This window comes from Diprion similis, chromosome 6 (genome assembly GCF_021155765.1).
Source record: "Diprion similis isolate iyDipSimi1 chromosome 6, iyDipSimi1.1, whole genome shotgun sequence".
NCBI classification, from domain to species: Eukaryota; Metazoa; Arthropoda; class Insecta; order Hymenoptera; family Diprionidae; genus Diprion; species Diprion similis.
The window spans coordinates 4,526,035-4,544,734 of record NC_060110.1 but is presented as its reverse complement, the minus strand read 5'-3'; the positions used below and the strand labels follow the sequence as shown (position 1 = coordinate 4,544,734).

The 18,700-nt window shown below is 36.1% G+C and overlaps 1 protein-coding gene across 3 annotated transcripts in view; it reads left to right on the top strand.

Moving 5' to 3' along the window:
* LOC124406594 overlaps positions 1-18,700 on the top strand; it is a 112,911-nt gene that overhangs the window by 20,114 nt on the left and 74,097 nt on the right. The window lies entirely within an intron of this gene.

The following is an 18,700-nucleotide window of genomic DNA, read 5'->3' as shown; positions in this document are numbered from 1 at the left end:
GAATCTGAATCTGATATCAGAATTCCAAAATTCAAAATCGTAGATCCAATATGGCGGATGCAAATACGAAATTTAGTTTGATTCCGAAGAAAGTAGGTATCTTATGGTTTTCAAGGCTGCTGAATTTGAATCTGAAATAAGACTTTTAAAATTCAAAATGGTGGATCCAATATGGCGGATGCAAGTACGAAATGTAGTTTGATTCCAAAGAAAATAGGTTTCTTATGGTTTTCGAGGCTGCTGAATTTGAGTCTGAAATAAGAATTTTTAAATTCAAAATGGTGGATCCGATATAACGGAAGAAAATTCGTTAAGTAGTCGGATATCGATAAAAATTTATATCTTTATTGTATGTATTACTTTTTACATTATGTTAAATATTTCATCGCATCATTTAGACTCTCAAATTCCATTCATCAGCTCAACTGATAATTCAAATTGGCAACAGCCATTCTGAATTTTGAAAATCTGATTTTAGATTTAAATTCAACGACCTCAAAATCCGTAATCTTACCGAGATCATAGAATAAATCTATCAAATTTTTTTTCTCACACAAAAATCGTACGAGAATCTCATTTTTACCACACTTTGAAGAAGTCAATTTTACTATTCGACAGAAAAAGGAAAAACTCTGCGGTAATGTGGTGGGGAAAAAAAAAAAAAAAAAAAAAAAAAAACTTTGGCTGTGCTAGGAATCGTGAAACTACGATTCTCTGTAATACAAGGAGAAAAGAACAATCCTCAGGGCGATGATGATATAGTATTGAGAGGGCATTGTACTACTACGCAGGTACCTAGTTTGATCGCGTCGTTTTTCAAGCTTTTGTCCGCACGCCGTGGCGCGCTTTGACGTGCATGATACCTAGGTCTCTTGCTTTTCTTCCCGACGACGACGGTCCAATTCCTATGTGTCTATCACAATGGCGCCAGAATGCGCTGGTATTGGTGAAAAGGCGCTGACGTCACGGTCTCAATTTGCCCCGGACGGAGGCTATCGACTCGAGCGCATCGACCGAGGCGGTATGCACGAGAGAGAAATGAGAAATGAGAAATAGGAAGAGAGAAATCGGTGCACGCTGGCAGATCCAGGAAGAGTATGAAGAACCGGAAGAACGGACAGACGGAGCGAAAAAGAGGAGGACTACCAACGCGGAAACGGAAGTGCAATAGAAGTTCCGAGAGAGATAGAGAGAGAAAAAAACGAGCGATTGCCAACTGTGAAATAAAGTTTATTTGTTGCCACAGCTCGGGATTCTTCGGATATTTGCGAGAAATTTTGATATAATTCTGTCTTATTTTAAGCTCATGTTTAAAATGTGAATCGATATTCGAGTCGGAGTCTAAAAACTACCCGCGAATTTGGAGGCAGAATGAAACTGCAGTCCTTTACACGTAATTATCGTTTTCGATCTTTTTTTCACAATTTTTTTTGTTGTTCGTAAAAGACGTTATGTGTGTGTACCTACATGTTTTTCTTCTTCAATTTTCATGGGAAATAGAGTAAAGATTTTACAAATTGTGTGTGGGTTTCAAATTGTTCGTGAAATTAGTTTTCACAAATTATTCGATATTGACATTCTGAGATCGTTTTATTTTTATTGATTTGTTTTTTTTTTTTTTCATCTATCAGCAGGAAGTCCAGAATTATCTTCGAAAAATATCCACTTTAGGATAAGACAATAAACGGACGGAATAAATAAACATTTTCGTGCCAAAGATGTAGAAATTCGATTATAAGAATATTTTTTATTTTTTTTTTCCAAAAGTTGAAACTCGTCCACGCATCTCTTCTCACTCCAATTATTCACAGAGTTTTAACGACTTGAAAAATAACAACTGTTTAATAACTATCTATATCTGTCTATTAAAATTTGGTACATTTTTCAAACCGTATTTCGATGGATTTAAAGAGATTGAAAAACGTTAACACAGGTTAGGTTATTCAATTTGACAATACTTTTAGGGATTGAATGACATTTTCATGCGAAATAGATCCGGCAAAGTGATCTTCCGCACTCAGGTAGAAATGAGATGAAATCCTCTATACGTGCACCAGGTGTGTCGATATTTGAAACTGTCGACTTGGCCGGTTCTAAGATAAGATTAGGAGATTCAAAGAATCGATTTAAAAAAATAAATAAATAAAACTTGCTCATTTATGATAAAAAAAAAAAAAAAAAAAAAAAAAAAAAAAAAAAAAAAAAAAAGCCGTACGGTATAAATTTTCAATTTTGTATACTAATATCATAATTTCTTTTTGCGCTCGGCTTCTGGAATATATATCATTTCAAAAAGTTGTTTTATTTAAAGAATTAGGTTTTATTAGGAATTAGGAGAAAACCGCAAAACTGCGTTGAAAAACTCGCAAATCATCGAGTGTGATGTAAAGGATTTCTGTCGAAACGAACAACTCTTGAATTATGTTTGATTAATAATAAATTTCGGTATGATGCTCCTCGTAGGAATAAAAAACCTAAAAATTAAACTCCTAAAATCATTCAGTTGCTATTTTGTCGTTTACTCTATGACAGTTCCTTACTTCAAATCATTTATTGCTTCGTTTTACTAACTAAGAAATTTTGATTTAATCCACCGAACTCTTTTCAAGTTAACGTTAAGAAAAACTTTATATTTTATATCGTCCTCAAAGTAAACTGTTATACCCATATGGGTTTAATTCCCTTAACCCCATACTCGCGAGAAAAACGTTGATCCCTCGGTCTAAGCGTCATAATCATGATGTCGAAGCTTAGTGTTTGACGCGAGATGACTCATCTGAATACCTGACTACCCTGACAGTGATGCTTCAACTTGTGCTTATCCATCCACTGTGGATAATTATTAGGGCCGGCATTCTAATTTTTTTCTCAATTTTATTTTTCATCTGTTCGATAGTGTTCACATCGTTAATATCGAAAATTATTAGCCCACTCGAATCTACAATTTAGCAGAAAAAGTGTGTGAATTTTAATATGTATTTCCTGGTCATCATCCGTTTCGATCGTCGTTAAATAGTTATAGTATCCATACCAATCGTCTGCGTGTAAATCTTACAGTTCATGCTGACGTCATCTGCGACTCACAATTTCCTTGTATTCCATTTGCACGCAAATCTTTGGCACGCGTGCAGTTTACATAGCTGTACGTATAAGTTGGCTGCCTCACTGAATGCTTATCCTTAAAAGAGAAAAAGACAAAATACTCTTCGCTAAATGTCATGGTCCGATCGATATATCGCGTTCTGCTAAGCTCGAAGAAGCTTAAGCCCACGCACGTATGACCAAGTTTATGCAATGCGTGTTATGCCAGTTTTTAATCATATCGGTCAAGTTACTCTCCAGGTGGAGCAAAGGGTAGTTGGAACGACGTCCACATCGGCGATGGAGCATCCAGGGTCGCCCAATTCCAAGCCACTTAGGCTGGTCTTGTTTTAATTTCATCGACCGTTTCTGCACGGGGATCTACGATCTACTTGCGACGAGTGCCTTTCTCCAAAAGAGCCCTTAAAGCGTTTGTGGGTTATGTTGATGGAAAGTAATCATGATATAAATAAGCTGTTTGAGATATTCCGAAGCAACAATGTCTTTCGGCTAAATTTGTACCAGAATTTTAATGCACGAGAGAAGTAAGGACGAACTGCTGCCGCCACCGTTTTTAACGCTATGGGTCTTTATTCCTCCAGATTTTACGGTGGATGGTTGTAAAGTGTCCAATGTAGGTACATATACAATACGTCTAATGGCCAACCTGCTTAAATATTGATCATGTTTATCTCTGTAATTACGAAGTGAGAACTCGATAAAATATTCATAACCCACTTTACCGGTTGCCTATATTTTACTTTGTACTATGCACTAGGGCAGTAAATTCTCTAACAAGTTATCACGTGGCGCAAATCACGTTTACAATAATACATGTCACATTAGGGTGGTGCAAAAAAATTGAAATTTTTTTTTTGAGTCTCGTGTGACGAAATGTTAATTTTTCATGTTTTAAGAGCCCACTCCAAAGGACAGTTGAAAAAAATTTTATTGAGAGGTCGCTCCACATTTTTTAAAACGTCAGAAATTGTCAAAAATCGATTTTTTTTTTCTAATTTTTTTTCTCGTTACGGTATAATTTTATAGGAAAAAAAAAAAAATAAGTTTCCGAAAGTTTCAGTTCAAAATTTGAATTTTGAAAGGTTGCTCATATTTTTTTTCAATTTTTTGGTGCATTTCTTTAGATCTTTTCGAGCGATCTTTTAACATTCATATTAAAATTTCATAAATTTTTTTTCTTTCATTTAGTAAGAAAGAATCGATAACAATACACGACGACATGAATTAAAAGTCAAACAAAATGCTGAAAACATAATTTTTTTAATTTAATTTTTTGACGATTTTTGACATTTTTAAAAATTTGGAGCGACCTCTTAAAATTTTTTTTTTGAGCTGTCCTTTGAAGTGGGCTCTTAAAACATCAAAAACTAACATGTTGTCACACGAGATTCAAGAAAAAAAAAATAGTCGGTTTTTTTGCGTTACCCTAATATATATATATATATATATATATATTCGGTGAATTTCCTGGCGTAGCGGAATGTCAATGACGCTGCACCATCGCGTCTCACCTTGAAATGTACAAATTTTCTGATTGTTCCACTGCAAAAAAGCTATCATCACTCATGAAGATAGTCTAACTATCTACTTTATCATCATACATATTATACATCTAAGACGATATATCTTAGATTTGAAGTAAAAATCCGATACTTTAGAAGGATTTTTTTGTACGGAAAAACTAGTATCTAGACGTTGTTCCAGCAGAAAGAAAAATGTTATCCTAATTTGAAAGAGTTCGGTGTACACTTGAAGCTGCATATAAAACTTTTTTAAACGGATCATGACGCGATGCGTAACTTAGAAGGCGCGGTGAGATTTCCAGACGGATTACTGTGCATGTTTAATTCAAATTACATTCATTTAAATGCAAAGGGTATTTAGAAAGTCTTAGTTACGGAATCGTGCGGTATTTCACGTTGTAGCATGGAATACTCAGTGAAAGAAAACGTAAAGGGATTACGGCTGAGGGGAAATTAAAAGCTTTCTTCCACAAGGTTGAATTTTCAGAGATTTCTACGATATTTACAGGTCGGGATAAATTCTTCTTCCAAAATAATTCTAACTTCTTCACAATTCTGCGACCGCCAACCATTGTGTTGGTTCGAAGTATATTGTCCTCCGTAGTCCTCCTTCGCCGCTAAGGAATTCGCAATAATCGCTTAACCAGATGGATTTCAAAGCATGCACGTGACGAAAATATCTCCACACATATGTGCCTCCCCATACCTAAAACCACGTTATGATTGCTCTTCTGTCACAGAAACCCCGCATCACGATCCGAACAAGCGAGTGAAATATGTCGAATTCAGTCAGTCGAAGTCACCGCAAATTCATATCACTGAGGCAATAAGTGACAAGTGGTTTTTGGATCTGCAGGCGAAGTCTATTACAATTCCAGACTTGTCATGCGAGGAAACCACAGTCACGTATCGAACTGCGAAGCTTAAATGCAGATTATTCTTATTGTATGCATGGGGCGTTTTTTTTGCACCGTCGACGTGGCTTCCATTTCGCTGACACACCTTATTATCGTCATTCAACCTATTCCGAACATTCCCAATTACGAACTCTACGCCAAATAACGATCTGATTCTAAATCTTAGTAGGATCGAAGTTCAATGTCTGGCACACAAAGGTAAGCCAAATAGATTTGATTGTCGTCACAGGTGATTGTCTCAATGATGAATAGATCCGATTGCCTGAATTAAAAGTTGGGAAGTGAGAAGACAGTCGTTTAAAAGTAAATTTTTAACAATGTTATTTACGCTGATGGTTATAAACATGAATAAAATATGGATACTATTATGTAAACTCGAAATAACCAAGCTAATATATCAACAATATAAAGAAATGTTTCTATAATGAAAACTGTCAAAACGATTACACTTTGATGTTTTTGATCTGATTCTATTGATCTTTATGCTTATTCAATCAATATTATATTATATAATTATACCATAATGTAAGATTTTTTCAATGGGATTCAGCCGATTTGTGCTGATCTGGCAGCGAAAAAAATGAATTCAAAAATGTTAAAATCAGATCCAAAACCCCGGAGTTCTATCATTTTGAACGTTTTAATTACAGGAACTTTTCTCAAATTCTTGACAACATAGTTTGTGTTATTTGACGCTATTCCTAACTCATGATTCAAATGATCGGACGATTCATCATTAGCTGTGCCTATTGCACATATAAGCCAGAAAAAGGAGAATTTCTTTTATGTGGTAAGGTTAATGTGACAACGGTAAACGGTTAACTAATTTCGACTGTATTGAAATCAACGTACCATAGGCAAAAAGGTAAATTTTTTCAGTCTTGAAACGAAAAGAATTGATGACACACTGTTGTGGTAAAAATATGGTAATATCAATGCTTGAGAATCTCTAATTTGAATGAGAATTTAAATTCAGAGGTAAACGCTAATATCTGCAAAGTTTAATAGCATATTGTGTAACAAGGAGGCAAACTCGGTCTTTTCGGGTCGATTTGTTTGCGACAGCGCATGCGCGCGGTACAGAAAATACCACTTTTAACTCCTAGTAGTGAAAAGTGGAATTTTCTGTACTCCGCGCATGCGTGTTCGCAGACTACGACGTAAACACTTTTGTGTGAGGAAAATACGCGTGTATATAAAAGCGTTTGGTGAACGGTAACGTGCGTACATAACAGTCCATATATAGTACAATCCACAACCCATTATCTTTGTAAATTTTTAACGAGCTCAGTTACTACCTGAGAGTCATACACAACGGTGCATTGACCGGTAATTATTGTCGCAATTACTCACTTCGTTTTCGGAGTTTGATTACCGCATTATTTGCGGCTGTCACAAGGCAATCACATGGCGTGACTGCTGCATACTCCTCACAACAACGCGAAGTATAATCAACCCGGTCACGTGACCTGTTCTATCTACGGCCCTCTCGATGCATTTGAGCCAAAAATAGAAATTCCGCGGCACGCGGGCCATCGGCACGTATTTAATGGGCCTCTATGCCTCTGTATATTTGGCCCGTCGTCGCAAGGATCAATAAATCGGTTGATTGCCTCTCGAGTACCTACTAGATGCTCGATGTGTGCACACACGTCGTCTATCCACCGGCGAGACACGACGACGACGACGACGACGACGACGACGACGACGACTATCGGTTTACGAGTGGTAAGGTCAGGAAATGGCTCGCCGTATGATGACCTACATGAGAGACAATGCGGTGTAATGACTAATAATCAGGCATAATTGATAGACGTCGACATACATTTGCTTTCAATCACCTGCAGGAAACGCGGAAGTTCTCACTTTCAAACCGGATGTTTAGTTATGATCGTGCACACTTGTATGCCGGTGTGAGAACGGTAGTGTATATATACAAAATTGTATCAAAAGATATTTATCCTGTGTTGGTAGAAACACACTGTTGATATGCAAACGATAACACCGATGGAAAAATACATAAAAGTGTTTGAAGTATTTTTCGAATTTCAAAGAAACTAGCGTTCAAAAATCTGGATCAAAACACTATGTTTAATGTTGTTGAATAATCGATGGAGTTCAATATTTTTTTTGTTTTAAATTGTGAAACGTGAAACCGATGCAAGTGGTTTTCTGATGTTATTTTTTTCTTTTTTTTTTTTTCAATCGCATACCGATAGTGCATAAATAAAACGAATACATTTTTGGATTTTCAGAATCAATGTAAACTACTACACATTCGTGAAAATTTTTTTTCGAGAAACTCTTAAAATGAATTTAGTGTATTTCCGACGTATTTTGGTACGCTGAATACGATAGTGTTTTCCGTTTTTTTCCATCGTGTCAGAATATTTTGATCGAATAATCGTATTTTCAACAAAGATTGCTCTATCATCCAAATCGGTTAGTAAAGTACGGTGAAAAAAATTTGCGTCATGTTTTATGACATATAGAATGATATACTATTTTTTTTTTTCCTAATTTTGTGTCGTCTACAAACGTTCATAAAAATATTTTCAACTCGAACTTTTTATATTTTTTACCTTTGTCGAGATGTACGTAGTTTTTCATATTCTAAACATTTCGCGATTACGCGACTATACAAACATAGGTACGTCGGAAATATACTAACTTATTTATTTAAAAGTTTCTCGACAAAAATTTTGCAGGTCTCTGTTATAGTACGTCGTATATAGATTTACTGTACTTATATTTGAAGTACTATTTCATTTCTAAACGACGTTAAATAACTCATTAGGAGAAATATCATTAATTTGATGGTGCTTTGGCCCTGAAAATATTACAAACAAAGCGCTCGATCACACGGAAGAATGTTTTATTAGTGTTTTTTTCCATTATCTAACAGCGTAGTGAAAGTATTTTGGAGTCACTTAAGGCTGAGTTCGTTAGAAATAGAGGAGCATTGAATAAATAGGTGAAAGTATCGGGGTCAGTTTCTCTATATTTAATCGACGATTACTCGGTACAATAATAATAATATTACATTTCGCAAAAAGGGTGGATCACACTGTTTTTAGTCTAATATAGTGATCAAAGGGATTTCTAATGATCGAACCTCGGTTGAGAGCAATGAATAGAATCCAATTCCTATATACATATGTATGGATATTTATGTTTCCCGCATGCAATGTGTTCGGTCGGCTTCTCCCATAACTCGATGGTGCGAGCACCTGTCCCTTTATCTGCAATCAATGGTCGATGAGTCTCTGCGTCCTTTCCTTCCTTCCTGGCTTGCTTCTTTTACTTTGGCTCGTGTCTCGAAACTCCAGGGGTTGCCATTCGGTCTATACACACACGTACACTGCAGGGGCTTTTCCAAGACTGCTCGATAATCCAGGGTGCGTTCTTATTCCCCGTGGCGTTACGTACTTATCAGGACTCGACTTATTCCCCACATACGGCCGTTCCTTCGTTCGTATGCACGTGATACCATTCCACCCTAATGGGTCTGAAACACGAAGCAGCAACGCATTGGCTCATAAATAAACCGTCAGCATCCATCCCCTCTTCATGGGGCTCGACAATAATATTGTTGGCGACGACGATGCCTTTGCTGCTGCCACTTGCGTCAGCACCGTCGTTGCCCCCTGAGCAAGAGGTCACAGCCATGCCTTGTGACCCTTGTGACCGACCTACAACCGCTGACCACTAATACATCCGTGTACCATTCCTCTGCAGCGCCATGTCGCCATGGGAGATGCTTGGCTCAAGGTGTCGGAGAGTGAGAGAGAGAGAGAAATATAGCCATTAACATTTATGGCACAGCTGGTGATGGACATTCGACGAAAAAACCCCATTAACCCTGCTTCCCATGGATTAAAACATGCATCGCATTACCCAGAGGGTAGGTATAAGGTCACAGTTCGATAGTCCTTTGTCCGATCGATCCTGGTAATCGAGTTCGAGGGGTTTCAGGTTCACCCTTCAAGGTATACCATATTCGCAATGCATGCTCTCGCCGTTCATCTTCATCTAGGAAATAAATTCAACCAGAATGCCTAATTCATTATTACAGTGTGAAGTCTCCTGCGGAGGCAGGATTACCTTACGTGTCGAATGTCCTATAGTCTTGCGTGGATTTAACCTGCACGCAATGTCATCTTCCTCAGGACCGAGGGCTTATCCATGCTTAGAGTTAGGTATACACTTCGCGATACCGCGTTTCAACTTACTCGTGAAAGCACTTGAAGTCCCCTTAAGCTACGTGATACATATCGCACACGAAATCAGGCGAATTCACTCGAAATTATGCCAACTCTCTTATAGTTAGGTGAAATAATCTCTCGAGCTATCGAATTTTCACTCGTGAAAATGAATATTTTTTTTCAAGAAATTTGACTAATATTTGTTCAGGAATCTGAACTCTAAAGTGGAGGGTTGATTAGATTTATAATTAGATGTTTACAGGTACAATCGTAGTTTACACTTTATGAAATTACTAATTACAGATTATAGAAAATTTTTAAAGCAATTACGATTGTGATTTGTAACGATGAAGAAAATCAATATCCATTAACAACGGTAATTTGTAATTGACAAAAAAATCAATTATTACATACCTTGATTATTGTATAGTACTGATTACAATTTTAATTTGTAATTAAAAAAATCTTAATCTAATTACAATGGTAATTTGTATTTGAATTTACTCTAATCCCAAAATACAATTGTAATTGTAATAGATTGATTGTCTTTATAGAATTACACTGTCTAAAGAATATCTCCAATTACAAATTACAGCTGTAATTGATAATTTATAAAAACTTGAGTACAAAATAGAATAATTTTATTCAGTAAGTAATCACTGATTACGTTATTACCAGTACAGAATATAATTGTAATTAATAGATGACTAATTTTTTTGCATTTCGAACTATAATTCTAATAAATACGTTTAATGTATAATGTTATGTAATTTAGTTATACTCAAGATGGTTATCAATTTTAGAGATGGGTTTATCGAATCTGTTTACTTTCAGTCAATATTGTCACACTAGATTGAATGTGCTAGCAAAAATATTCACTTTTAAATAGTAACATTCGTTTAAAAAGTTCGAAAGAAAATTCCAACTCAACCGAGCGACTGTATTTCGTAAAATAGTCATTACTTTCAATAATCTGGTGTCAGGAAAGGGAAACAAAACACATTCGTATAAATTTTCCTCTTGCCGTATCACGATTTTTCCACTGAGACAAAGTTAATATACATAGCAATGTATAGAATAGTCACCATAAGACAAGGGCACGCCTTAATTGCGGAAAGTGTGGATGTCTGCTTACCCGCAACAGCACAACCCACTTCCAGGCTCGTTCTCACACGAAAAGATAAAAATGAGGGAAACTGTGCTGAGATGACGAAGTTTTTCCTTAGATCCCATAATAATGAGGAATTTCAAAGATGCGGTTCACCGCGAATGCAGCTGGCTATAAGCGGCCAATCGATTCATTATACTGTTAAACATATAATCTTACGTGCAGCGATTAATTGCATATTTTATATTGATCATTGGCGCATGAAAATATCAAAAGAAAAAAAAGAAGAAATTTCCCGCAAGGTTTGTCAGGCTGCAGATAAACTCTCGTTCTTATTCTCAGGGCTCAGGAACTATATAGTGATGCTGTTTTTGAAGAGTCAGCCGGGACTACGGATTCTTCCCCTCTTCGTTAATTAGGTGATCGATCCCACGTAGCGACTCGTTGAATAAACTTCGGTACAAAAACAGGAGTAAAATATAAACCTTATTCCGTACTTGGATAGTGTAATCGAAATCGACGGTTATATCCGCGAAACGAGAAGTTCATGAGATGATTTTTCCTACTTGTCGCACCTTTTTCTCCTCTTCGTCATACGCATCGGTTACAATGATTCCTACGTTACCATTTTGTCGATTTTTGCGAATAAAAACGGTGCTGTGGAGGTATAAGGTGTGTGTGTGTGTGTGTGTGTGTGTGTGTGTGTGTTTATAGGCACATGCTTAGGTACGCCCGCGATTCTAAATAAGTAATTACTTGATGGTCGCGGCAACAGGCAGGCAGCTGCACCCTCAGGAGTAGTTGGGATCCTTCTGGGACGCCCTGCTGTTGGTAAATATTACTTAACTTTATTACTCGGCCGATGACGCTACTAAGTGAATTAATAAATGAGGTCATTCGTGTGGCATCGGACTATACTGCGGATGTTTATGGAGGGCTGCGTAGTCAGCTAAGTTTTCTTGGGGGTACATTCTTATTAATAGCTCAGGACCGATCGATACAACGCGTATAAATAGGCCGTCTAATTTCGCCCTTTCCTAGAAATATTTTTCCCACAAAATTCCCTATAAAAAGATTTCGCCCTCCAGGGTGGAACACAATATGTCTCTCTCCGTTATTTTGGTTACTTCATAGGCAGTATTTCTTTATACGAGCGACACCCACACGTCGGGATATCTTCTGTCTTCTTTCCCCCTGTCTCTCGATTTTCACATTCTTCCTTTTATCTCCTGATCTTTGTAAAAAAAAAAAAAATAAATAAAATAAAATAAAAAGCAGCTACTTGGAATATCGATGGACTTCGTCAGTCTTCGAGTGTTCGTCGATCCGTTTAGTTTTCAACGCTCTAACGCCTCTCGATTGGTAAATTAAAATATAAGCGAGGAAACGTATATCCTGGATCCGACTTTAGGGATATACAGACACACATGCATGTGTCGGGTAATTTTGGCTGGTATTTGTAGAAGCTTGCTCGAGAAACTCGATTTGCCTGATTTACTTTAAACTCGAAAGCTATTGATCATGGCTCGGTGTGTGGGTTCTCACCACTCTGTGAAGTTTAACTTCGAAAATTGCGTCCTGATTCACCGGCTCTCGAGCCTCAGACCCTAGCAACGAAAAGCGAAATGGGGTGTTTCCACGAACTCGTTAGAAGACCGAAGCAGACTAACGACGCTCAGATTTGATTCTGTTGTTGAAATTTCGCGATCAAAATTATGCTCGAATAGAATATGCAGCCTTCGGTATACGAACAATTTAGACATGCGCATCAGTGTACGTATAATACGGTACACTTTAAACATTGTAGTGACAAAAATTTGTGATTGGTTTGGAAATTTAGCGTTAGATAATGATAGATTATCACTAAATTATAGTATATGTATAGAACTCCGCACAGAAATCATATCAATCAATCAATCAATCAATCACTTAATGAAAGTTCCGAATGATTGTTTGTGATTCTCTTTCAATATCGATCTCATTCAATCTCATGAATTATGGAATTTCACCGTTTGAATGAGCTGTTTTACAATGCTCATTTTTTATTTTACACTAAAAAATAATAAGTCATAATATAAATTAACAATACGTGAGAATTTCTAATAATGCAAGTATTTTACGCGGTAGTATGATGATTTTGTGCAATAATTTTCTTCGAAAAAAAAATATTGTGTATAGCATTTGAAAAACTTTTCATATATATTCTTATAACTATCAAATATGCAACCTGTGAACGTTATCTTGTTCGTACGAATACGGAAGATAAAAGAAAAATTGTTACCAATACAGTTACTCATTCTATGTAAGTCATTCGCAAACTATTCGAATACCTCAAGCCATGAAACTCTTTCAACTTTCATTAAAAATTATACACAAATCACGCAACGAAACCTCAATAATTAAGGCCCTTAAAGTTTTTCTATAAAATTCAGAATCCTGACGAGCCAGACAATGTGAGCTTTGTTTTTATAACAAATACTTTCAGAAATATGTTCATTATTCAACATAATTCTACCGAGATTAATTCTCCCATTGGATCCTGTGCTAAAATGAAAATATCAAACTTTTCTATGTAACATTTGGTCGGTTGCTTGGTCTAAATTTGAGCATATAACTGTAAGATACAACCGTAGGTTTTAATACATATTTGAATTTTAACATGTTTCATTTTCAATAATTCCGTGATGGTTAATTAGTCACGTGACTCGGGTCGTCTCGCCACTCGGTTACACAATATTAGTATCTCCCGATGAGAAGTGGCTTCGAAAAGAGAAACACTTTGCAACTTTCGGTTGGTAAACAGCCGACTGATTTATCGACGGAGCGAATTAAGTAAATCGAAAAGAAGCACCGCGTAGCAAATCAAATTCCCGGTCACGTTGCTCGCCTCGGTGAGAAGTTAGCTGGTTATCGCCATTTCTTCGACGCTACGTTCGTTACGTTCCTCGGAATCTGCCGAATGGCCACGTGACCTGGTAGTCTCGTTTCGAATAACCCGCGAAAATTGACTCAATCATCAGCCTTTTGTTGACCGAAATTATGATGACGACGTACAGAATGAATGTGCTGTGTGCAATTAGTTGCCGCGCGATAAACGTGAATACAATTATTCATTGCCATATAACGTGGTGCAGAAAGAGAAACAATGGGACATATTATAATTTATAACAATTCTTATGAGTATATACATAAAGCTTGCATAAATAAACACGTCATCCGCTTTTTATGGAATCTTGAATCTTTTGTTGAGGCAGTAAATAGGCGAGCGTCCCAATTAATAATCTTTTCTCATGTATACGTATTTAAGTATTGGAGGTAATACTACTTGTGAGCCATGGAAATATTACGTTTCGCTGCTTTTGATCATTTTCAACCTCCTCCCCCCCCCCCCCCCCCCTCTTTTGTAAAATTAAAACTTTGCTAATGATATGACGGTTGTTAAAAATAAAGCAATATTATATAATAAACGTAATATTAAACCACGTCTGGAAATATTTTATCCCACGAATCGCTTGTTATGGTTAAAATTAATCGTTACATTTGACTTGAGGGTTCAAAAAAAAAATCAATTTTAGAAATCGGAATAGAAAGTCTTTTGAATCTCATTCGTCTGTGGTGTCGATTAATTCTACGGTATTACGCAGTAGCAAAGCCTGTTTAAATATGCCAATAACTAACTAACGTTCAGTAATTTACGAATTTCTATTGAATATCGTTGATTTATTATCAAATTAATCCTCAAGTTTCGGTTACCAAATAGCTCTAGCATCAGCAGCAATAAAAGCTCTGTTTCTTTGACCAAGATTTATTCCAGCACAGTATAGAGGCTTGACGACTTGTCTGTCACGCACAGTCTTCTCGGGATTCTATAATATTTGACTTCACCGTTTCACGCGTCGTTGTACACGTCACTCTATGGGCAGAACCAATTTGCAAAGGCATTTATCAACTTGGCTTTTCCAAGAAGTCTCCAAGAATTCTATGAAAATAATAGCAAGCTATCAAACTTTGACTATCCATCGGATTTCCTCACTTCCGTAGCCGGAAACATTGACGACGAGATTAAGTTCGAAATGAGTCAATCCCAATACCCTGAGCTTTGTTTGTAGAAGGAACACAAATCTTGGCTGTAAGATCTCAGTAATTACTGGAATATTTATACCGATCTATTAACGAATCCATTTTTATTCCACTTTTAAAATTTCACGACGTACCCTAAAGTCGGTATATTTTTTACAGAAACAATTGAAATCAACTTATTTTTATCTTCTTCGTATACGTATTACGTGGAAATGATAATACCGCAAAAAGCATCTTTTCTAAGACAGCTCCTAACGATCTACCTTCAAATAAATTTCGTACTCAAAAAGGTCAGATTTTTTTTACACAAAAATAATTTATTTCACAAAAATTGAAACGCCTGTAGGTCTAAAAATTCGACGATTTTTATATAACGCATTCAAGTTGCAGCTTGATCGAAATTTTCACCTTGAAAAGATGGTCGAAAGTTGGCAGATTGGCCCTTGAATCGTCCATAGCTGGAGATACTTCAACGATTTCACTTTCTTTAAAATACCCTTATCGTTATACGCAGAAAGTCTCCGAGTCGAATGAAACCCTATAAGAACTTCTTTGGCTCATTGTACATGGGAATCGAAAACCCGGGGCCTCTTGCCATTGGGTTTCATATTTCGCTCCGGTGCTCCGGACCTTACCATTCGAGGATGTCGTGCACAGAACGATAATGTGGTTCCAATTTTATTCAAATCGACTCCGAAATCTGGCCGCTAAAATGACGTTTTGCATTTTCGTGTATAACTGAAGAAGTTCAAGATTTGTTGCTTTGTACAAGGAACTACAAATTGCATCTTTATGAAATGAAGAAATAAGATTTTAATATCGAATCTTTTATGTTTCATTTCTTTAAAATTTTATTTCATCGATCGAAAAATGTATTCCTGATTTTTTGGAACTCCACTCAATTTGGTATCGAGTCGTGAATTTTTAAACAGTTTTAGTGGCAGTTTGCAATCTAATGTCATTCGAAAACGAAATGGGATACTGAAGAAAAATAATAATAATAAACCCACGATTTCTTTCGTCTTGATTCGAGTTACAGATTCGTGAAATGAATATTATAAAATCGTATCATTTTAACATAACTTTACTTTTTTTAATTTATCGTTGAGAAAAATTTCTGCTTTTTTTTCTTTTTCATCTTCTTTTTTTTTTTTTTTTTTTGCGAAAACTATCCTGAAGGTTATCAGTATTTTCATATTAAATGAAGTCAACAATTTTAAGTCAAGTATCATTATCAGTAGCTTACTCATTACATTTTTCATATTGTATGTTTAAATTTAAATTTTGTCAAATCTTCTTTAAAAAAAAAGTTCTTCTGTCGTCAAGTGAGATGTTTGTTTGACAAAATTTTTGAGCGACTGATCGGCATATTTAAAGGACAATTTTTACTGACATTTCAAAAAAGATACCTATTTTTATAATTATAGTAATCACTGCCATATAAGACATAGTTATTTGTTATTGTTTCTTGTAAATCTATGATTTTGAATGAAAAAAATGAAATATTTGATGTTCAGATGTACTTGTAGTATTATTGTGATAATTAAAAATTCTGGCAACTGAGTTTACAGGAGATATCGTTTTGCAATTAGTTAGGTTCTGCTTGTCGCCCTTTTTGTATAATATTTTTGCATCAACTACTGCCCAAGATTGCATATCTACACGAAAACGGGTGCATGCAAAAATTTATGTCGCAACCATAACGCAACTGGCTACTTTCTATTTTCGTTTAAGTAAACAGTCATGATGTGTCAGATTTTCCGTGCATAAGATGCTACAATCATGCATGTATATGTCAACGATATCTTCGATCTAATTCTGATGAGTGCGACAATCAGTTTTGTGCATTACTAATTACTTTTTGCACAGATAATCACACCGAAATATCTGATTCCAATTTTAATTTGTAGTTTAAAGAAGTTACTAATCACAGTTTTGATTTGTCATTATTATAGCAAAAAAAAAATTATAAACGCGATTGTGATTTTTAATTAGAATTTCTATTTTGGAAAAATAGAATTAGTGTTCGAAAAATTAACACCCATAGGGCAGGAAATTAGACAGCGTCCCCTGCACGTGAGGGGGAAGAAGGGTTTCTCGGTTCTTGAGAAGCTTCCATAACTTAAAGCTAACTTATACCTTCCAACTGCTGGATATTTGCTCTTCTAAGTAGCAGAATAGTAAGGATATTGACGAGTTGCTGTTGTTCCCCGAGCGATCCACTCGTCAAATACTCGCTTGCGCGATAAAACCCGGTTCCTTTCTCTCCTCGATGGATTAAAATAATATCAGAAGCAGTGGAGGGCGTAGTTGTCTTGGAAAACAATCTAACTTTAGACTCCACCGTTCTAAATCCGTTCTGAGGCGAAGGACCGCCACGACGATGACGTTCCAATCCGAAGCCCCAGCTCCCGGCTGGACTGCAACTAACAGTTTCACGGACGCCTCGGGTATTTTTATTTATTTATTTATTTATTTATTTATTTATTTCTTTATTTCTTTCTTCATTCACTCGGACATTTTTCACTCTTTTACACCACATTCTGATCGTTAAATGGGCGCCACAATTTTATTATATGTATACTTATACGCGACTAATGGGTGTCCGGTTGTCAATTGAACCGTCAATTACACTCAAAAGTCTGCAGTAATTTGTTGTCAGAGTTGAAAATTGCGCTATCAGTTCGGTAGTAGATCACGTCACCTTTTGGAAATTTTTAAATTACTCTTATGTTCTTGACAAATAATAATGTGCTTGTAAAATGATGATCCAATAAGCTCACGAAACGCGATACAATAATAATTCTTTCAACTAATGTTTTGGCATTGTAGAATAAAAATTATCATCGTATGGGTAAAACGAATTTCTTAAATAGTTTTTTTTTTACTAGCCCTGATGTCATCATAAAAACCTCATTAATTTATCCATGTAACTTCCCGTGAGAACGAAATTCTAAAACTAAAACGCTGTTTAAAGTTCATCGCATCTCTTCTTGCTCGGCTTCTTCATGAAATAACTTTGGTTCATACTTCCTGGAACATCTCAGAGATAGTATCGAAGCTTCTATTAAAATGTCACGAAAATCGGTTCACTATTTTTCGAGATCATCGATATCAATCATAGTATCGCAGATGAATAGAAAAATCAACTTGATTCGCACAAAAACGTTTCCACTATAAAAATGTTCCAAAAATTGATGAAATTCTCGCGCGCAGTAGACTTTTTTTTTTTAATATTCAGTTGAAAACGGGACACCCGGTACAAGTCGTGTAGACATGTAATGTGGTTACACGAAGAGTAATTTTTGGAAAAATTATACCTGTAATATCGAGGAAAGAATTCCGCGTTCTCTAGTCTTCCTTTTTGCCTGCATGGCGAAATCTTGGCAGAATTTTCGTTCTGGCAACGATACTTGCGAGATGATTTACGGGTTGGGATCTGGACCAGATCGAGAACACAAAAATTCATGCGTCAGAGAGGTTTTAACGATTTTGTTCTCCGTAATATTTCGATCAGAATATTATATTCATTCCAGTTTTCATGGACAGGCTTGAAATATGACTCACAAATCCAGGCAAATCCCTAATGTAATAAACACGTCGTGTGTAATGCAGTGGACGTAAGTGAAAAATGTTGAAAAACACGCGGTTTTTGACATTTTGACAATACCACACTGAGAAAAATTACTTTTTTCGTAGATACTGCGGAAATTCTAGTTAATTGGGAATTGTTACAATAACGGTACAATAAACAGGTGTTTTTGC